The 6,599-nt window shown below is 30.7% G+C and overlaps 1 long non-coding RNA gene across 1 annotated transcript; it reads right to left on the bottom strand.

Moving 5' to 3' along the window:
* Positions 1-233: 233 nt before the first annotated feature.
* On the bottom strand, positions 234-2,369 carry LOC132745220 (uncharacterized). Its single transcript, XR_009627810.1, has 3 exons — positions 2,320-2,369; positions 737-872; positions 234-461 (listed from the first exon to the last, which is right to left on the bottom strand). It is a non-coding gene; the product is annotated as an uncharacterized LOC132745220 (long non-coding RNA).
* Between the last annotated feature and the right edge of the window lie 4,230 nt (positions 2,370-6,599).

The raw sequence follows: 6,599 nt of genomic DNA on the forward strand, positions 1-6,599 counted from the left end.
CTAATACATTCATTTGTTTTAACATCTAACTTGCTTTAAATCCATTACTAGAACATAATTGAACACATGTTGAACCTGTCTAAAGAATTAAAATTTTACTGATTTCTTAGACATATTGCGCCTTAAAGTATTATGGATAAGTTCTTATAAATTAATTGTTAAGTCTGATATTGGTGATCCTGAATATACATGTATCATGCTATGCCTCATAATTGAAAAAAGGAAACAATAAGACAGTTGTATGTGATAAATTAAGAATATGACTCTTTTCAACAAATTAGAGATCCTTGTATAGCGTGTCTACTGAAGGATGGATTGGAATATTGCAATTGTCTGTAACACAGCAGTAGGTACATTCAAAGGAAAGAAAGTTGAAATCGCTGCCCTTGAATTGTCTACATTTATCGTTATCCGATGATCCAAGGAACCAGTCTGTATAGCATGTAGAAAAGTTCCCGCAGCTAAATACAAAAAAAATATATGTTGGTGGTGCCTTTCTGAAGAAGGTGGTAACTGTAAGGTGTATATGTAGACAACTGTGTTAGTAAGTGGTTTCTTACAATATAAGTTTATTTATCTAGATAAACTCATAATTTTAGCATGTTTCGTATTTTTTCTATCCCTATCATAAATGTGCAATACGTTTGTGCATTACAAGTCTAAGAAAACAAAACATAGCAGTAAAAGATGATTACATGTATAATGACCTGTTTGGCAAAACATAATCTGTATTTACCTTCTTTCAACCGTCCTTGTGCCATCAATGTAATTTGTTAACTTGTTGATACAATAATTATTAGGCGGCGAGCAAGGTGTAGGGGCATATAGTTGCTCACATAGGAACCGGGGTCCTGTACATACAGCACACGTTGCTAAAAATTGAAATATCTATTAAGAAATAATGCAAATCAATCAATATATTCTCATTTTTATGCTAAACCTTATATCACATCCGGCAAACTTACGCTCAAATTTCAAAATGTAGTATGCTGAAAAACGAGCAAATAGAGCGGGAGCTGTTTTAAACGGCTGAATGTAAGTACTCTTTAATAATTTAATAATGTGTTTGTCTTTTTATTTATTTAATTTTTGTTGTTGTTGTTGTTTTTTTCTTCAAAAAACGGTCAATGTAGTTCCCAGTAGGACTGATAGAGGCTCACAGTGATTAGATCTGTTGCAAAAATGACAAATTAAACTCAAAGGAACATTTTCCCCTGACGAAATGAACGACGATTTCTTGAATATTGAACGTTTAAACCCTGAAAATGCTCTTCTCATTTCACATTTTGAGAATGTGTATTAGAAAAAAATAACTACCCGTTACAAGAACTTGTCATTAGATCGTAAGCCTGTCGGGTATGATATATACATGTAGGTAACTTTAATAAAGCAAATTTCAAAATGTAGTATGCTGAAAAACAAGAAAATAGAGCGGAAGCCGTTTTAAACGGCTGAATGTAAGGACTATTTAATAATTTAATATGTGTTTGTTCTTTTATTCATTTAAGTTTTTTTTTAAAACGGTGAATGAAGATTCCTGTAGGATTGTTGAAGGCTCCCATTCCAATGATCTGAGCTGTTGCTAAAATGGGAATTAAACTAAACTCGAGAGGACATTTTTCATCTGACGAAATGAACGACGATTTCTTGAATACTGAACGTTTAAACTCTAAATAATGCTCGTCTCATTTGATTTTGTTGAAAACGTGTATTAGAAAAATAACTACCCGTAACAAGAACTTATCATTACAGCATAAGCTTTCCGGGTGTGATATATAAATGTAAGTTACTTAAATAAAGCTTGTGCTGAGGGGTTGCCTTTAAGTGTTTAGGGAAGAGTATTGAAGCCACCGTTCATCTCTTTATGATCGTTAGAGGCGTCTAAATGGGATCTATGCATCTCTTAGTTCCAGCAAGTGAGGTGGTTTTGATCCCATGTGATGTTCTAAGTTTGTAACACCTGAGATAAACTATAGTCATCTTTCCTGTTTCGGGACCATATATGGCTTAAATTGTATATGTGTGCAAATAGTAAGCAAGGCAAAACGTGGGATAGTATTCATTTCAGTAATGCTATTTGAGTCAAAATGTGCACAAAAGTTGAACATGACCATCCACAAAATAATTCTAAATGACAAAACACTGGGGATAATACTGCTATTCTAACAATCAAGCTCGTTAAAAAGAATTATCTACATCTCGCGTTCATCAAAGTGTATCGTGTTTCATTCTCAAGAACACATTTCATTATAATTGAAGCTTTTGAATGTGTGTGTGTTTGTGTCTAAAGAGAAGTTTATTTGTGCAATAAAATGTTACTTGTAACTGGTGGTAACGTCCTGGGCTGCCTCGATGTTGTACTTGTTTGTACAGTTCCATTCATGAACGGGCTCAATCAAACCGAGCCTGCAACATTAAATTGTGTCGTATTGGCGTTCTTTAGGGATTCCTTTTTTCTTCAATTTACATGTTTTGATTTTACAAAATATTTCAATTTTCTAATCTAAAGTCTTATCAGAACCACATTTAATGCCGAACGTGATTATTTAAACGGAAAATATTTGAAATGCTCAAAGTTTGATGCATTTTAAGAGTTATATATATGTAACGAGTGTTACCTATTGATAATGCATTAGCCACTGCTAGTGTCACACATACGAGGAAAACAATCCGAAGTTTAAACATTATTAAACTTTATACACTACTGTCCTAGATTTTTTGATGAAAATAAAATAATGACACAATGACTGTATCTTATCTTCATTATCACAGGGTTAAAAATTGTTACTTGTTACTTTATCTTAAAATGCCCTCTAAATCTGACCCAAACAGGCCATATATAAAATATTTTCTAACACTCACGAGAATGTGTCACTATAGACAAAGAAGGGAAAAAAACGGTGTTAAACTGCAAATAAACACTGGTTAGGGACTGCTTGTATATGCGGCTGTTATGTTTTCACCCTCTATTATATTATTTGCAAAGCCTTTTAAAGCAACGATATAAAAAGCATTTGTATTTATATTTTCAGTTCTTATAATGTTTCATACAATACCGAAATAATATCTCACATACACTAACGCCACATATTTGATTCATATCAATATTTATATTGTACCAAAATGGCGTTAGTATAATTATACATTACCGTTCTTCTTATTATATGACCATTCATATTTGGTTTTCTTCTTCTTCTCCTTCTTCTTCATCTTCTTCTTCTTCTTTGAAAGTTTATTTATTTATTTATTTATTTATTTATTTATTTATTTATTTATTTATTTGAAGCTTGACTAAATGTTCAAATCTGGATTGACATGATCTCGTATTAGGAGTGATGGTTTACGGGTAGATATACAATGCCACGACCTTGCATTTTTGGTTGGTCAGTCCTTTCCTTGATTTTAAGTAATACTGAATGGGTGGCGTGTTCTCTGAATATACCGTATCATAATTATGATAGAAATGTTATAACGATTGTATTAGCATGTACATGAATCTTTCAAATTTCAATTAGGGGTACAAATATATATTTAACTTATTGCAAACATAGACATGTAAAATTCTTACAATAGGAAAAAAATATATTATTATATAATATATATCAGCAGCAAAATTATTGTCTGAATTAAAAAAAACATTTAAATTGAAAATGCTTGTATGAAAGAAATATGACAGTAAATTGCCTCAAAAGCGAATGACAGAGGCACGAAATCATTGATAAACTGTTAAAACCCTATTGAAAATAGCAACGTTGAAACATTTTATTCTGTTGACATTTCTAATATTCATGTGTGTTGAATAACAGAGACATGTTAGAACTCAGAAAAATTGTTGTTTCTGATAGTCTTTGTTACATACGTAGCCCCTAAGATAACATGTTTAACACTTTTTTTTCCCGGCACTTAATTCGTTTTTACGAAATATTGGTTAGAAGTTTCGAAATATTTATTATATTTTCACAAAATATTAGTTCGTTTATACGAAATAATAATTCGTTTTGACAACATATTTATTCGTAATTACGAAATATTAATTAGTTTTTACGAAATATTAATTCGTTTCTATATTAACTGTAATTACGAAAAATTATTTCGTTTTAACGAAATTTTATTGTCATTGTGAGCTTGACAATCAACACAATCATATACAAGCCTGGATCAACTTCGACACCAAATATAATGATTTTATTTCATGCTTTCCAGTGTTTTATTGTAATTTGTCAGATGATTATATTCTGATAAACCACTAGTGAAATTTATAAAATATAATTTTCACTGTAGCCGAACTATATCTGAATGCGGATGAAAAGAAAATCATAACTAAATGGAATAGCAGGCTGAAATAAATGCCGTCATGCGTAAATGTTGCTTCTTTAGGACAAGAAAGTCTATGTCACCATACATCATGTTAAAAATGTAACAAAGTTAGAGAAATTTAACAGCACTATATTTCAAAATTGATGATGTGACGTCATGATGTGATGACGTCAAAAAGGAGAATGCGCGACGTTACGCGGCAAAATCAGTAAAAAAATACTTAAAATCACTGAAATAGCATGAAATAAAAAGAAAATTTATTTGTTTTACATAAAAGATTGGAATATAATTTCACTGAGTGAACACCACATGCAATATTTTCTCTAGTTATTATATTTTTGTGAAGAGGATTTTTGAGTGAGAAGTCATTTTCTTTTTTCCCATTTTGAAATACATATTTCCAACAGCTAGTAACAGCTTTTAATTTTAGAGACAATTAATATTTTTTGATATGTTTCTTTGAAAAGGAAACTGGCTATATTATTACTTTCTTTCATCATACACATTAGTAAAACGTAAATGTGATAAAAAGCGAATTACGCAAGCACGAAATCATTGGTAAACTATTAAAGCAGCACGCCTCCAGATTCATGTTAATTTTCGTAACAATTTTGGAAATGTATTTAAAAGTAATATAATGTGAGGTGAACAAATAAAGAATTTGCAGTCGGAACTTAAAACCCACGAAAAATACCAAAAAATGGTCAACATATGCAAATACAGCCCTTATTGGTTAGTAACACAGTACAAATATTGTGATAATATACTGCAAAATCTGTTTTAAACTGATCATTACATGTAAAATATAACTTGGACCTTGAATGATTTTACCTGTCTTAAAAGTTTATTGCATTTTTCTCAATATTTGTTTTCTTGAAATATTCTGGCTCATCTGGGGGCGTGCAGCTTTAAAACACTACTCAAAATAGCAACATTATATTTTGTTACAAAACATTTTACTCTCTTGACATATGTAATATACTATTTTGTAAAATAACAAAAACATTGTATGTTAGCTTTAAGAAAAATAATTGTTTCTGGAATTCTTTGTAATTCTTCATTGAAACAAAATCTACATTAAATCAGGCATTGAAATTCTACATTGAATTCTACATTGATTGCATTACCATGCTGTTTAAAGATTAATCCCATGAGCTCAAAGTCAACAAATTTCTTAATGAACCTAAAACTGATGGCGCCTAATTTTAAAAATGGAAAATTGCAATAGCGCACAGGGCAATAGCAGATATAGATAAGAACATTATGATAAGAGTAAAATAAGATATATAGCTTTCATTCGCAGTTTTTACGATCTCTTCCTCGTCATCTATTAAATCCTCGTCTTGAACATAATTACTGTCACTAAAATCAGTCTTATCATTTATCCTCTTTTCAGTTACATTATAAAATGATTTAAACGGGTGACTGGCCAGTTCCAAAAAGTGTTAATGCTAAAATTCTTCACCTCTAGTTGTTCTGAAAAAGAAAACGATGTTTGAAAGTTAATATCACAATGAAAAGCCAAAATTCCTTCCATCAAAATGTTAATTCTTTACCTCATAAAATTTGTCAACTTTTTATTATTATTATCATTATTATTTTTTATTATCTCATCATTATCAAATTTAACATCAGCCCCTTAAATTTACTCTACACATTAGGATCTAACATTTTACCATAGGCATCTTCTCGTGGTCTTTCAAACAACCAATTATTGGCGAGCTTTCATTATTTTGAAAGCGATGCGGTTTCTAATTCTTACCACTCAGTAGTTAATTTTCACAATTTCGAGTACAAACATGACGTTGTCAGATAAACGGTCAATACAATCTTGCCATTTAAAAGTGACTCTATTATTTCAAGTAAATTTGTTAAAAATTACTTCAAATCAACAATGTTTTAACTTCCATGGATAACGTTGTTTTGATACTTCTTCTAATGCCTATCTGTAAAAATCGCTTTGATTGCATGGCTAAAAATAGCTTTCTCGGGAAATCCAAATTATAAAAAAGGCGAAACATATACGGTCGTCATCAGATCTACATGGAAGAAATAAGTAGATCTGAACATAAGTCAGAAAGTACAATGGATATGAATAGATCAAGGAATGATAAAATCTTTTCTCTTTAAGATATTGCGTAATTATAATTTCAACAAGCTTTATTTAAAAGAAGGAAACACATCTAGAAAAGATAGGAACTCCACATAGGAACACATACTTTGATTAATGTTTATGGCTTATATTGAAAACAAATTGTCAGTTTCCGGCAGGGGTTTTCACC

Source organism: Ruditapes philippinarum, unplaced genomic scaffold (assembly GCF_026571515.1).
Source record: "Ruditapes philippinarum isolate M1 unplaced genomic scaffold, ASM2657151v2 ctg3395_1_1_1_1, whole genome shotgun sequence".
Classification (NCBI taxonomy): Eukaryota; Metazoa; Mollusca; class Bivalvia; order Venerida; family Veneridae; genus Ruditapes; species Ruditapes philippinarum.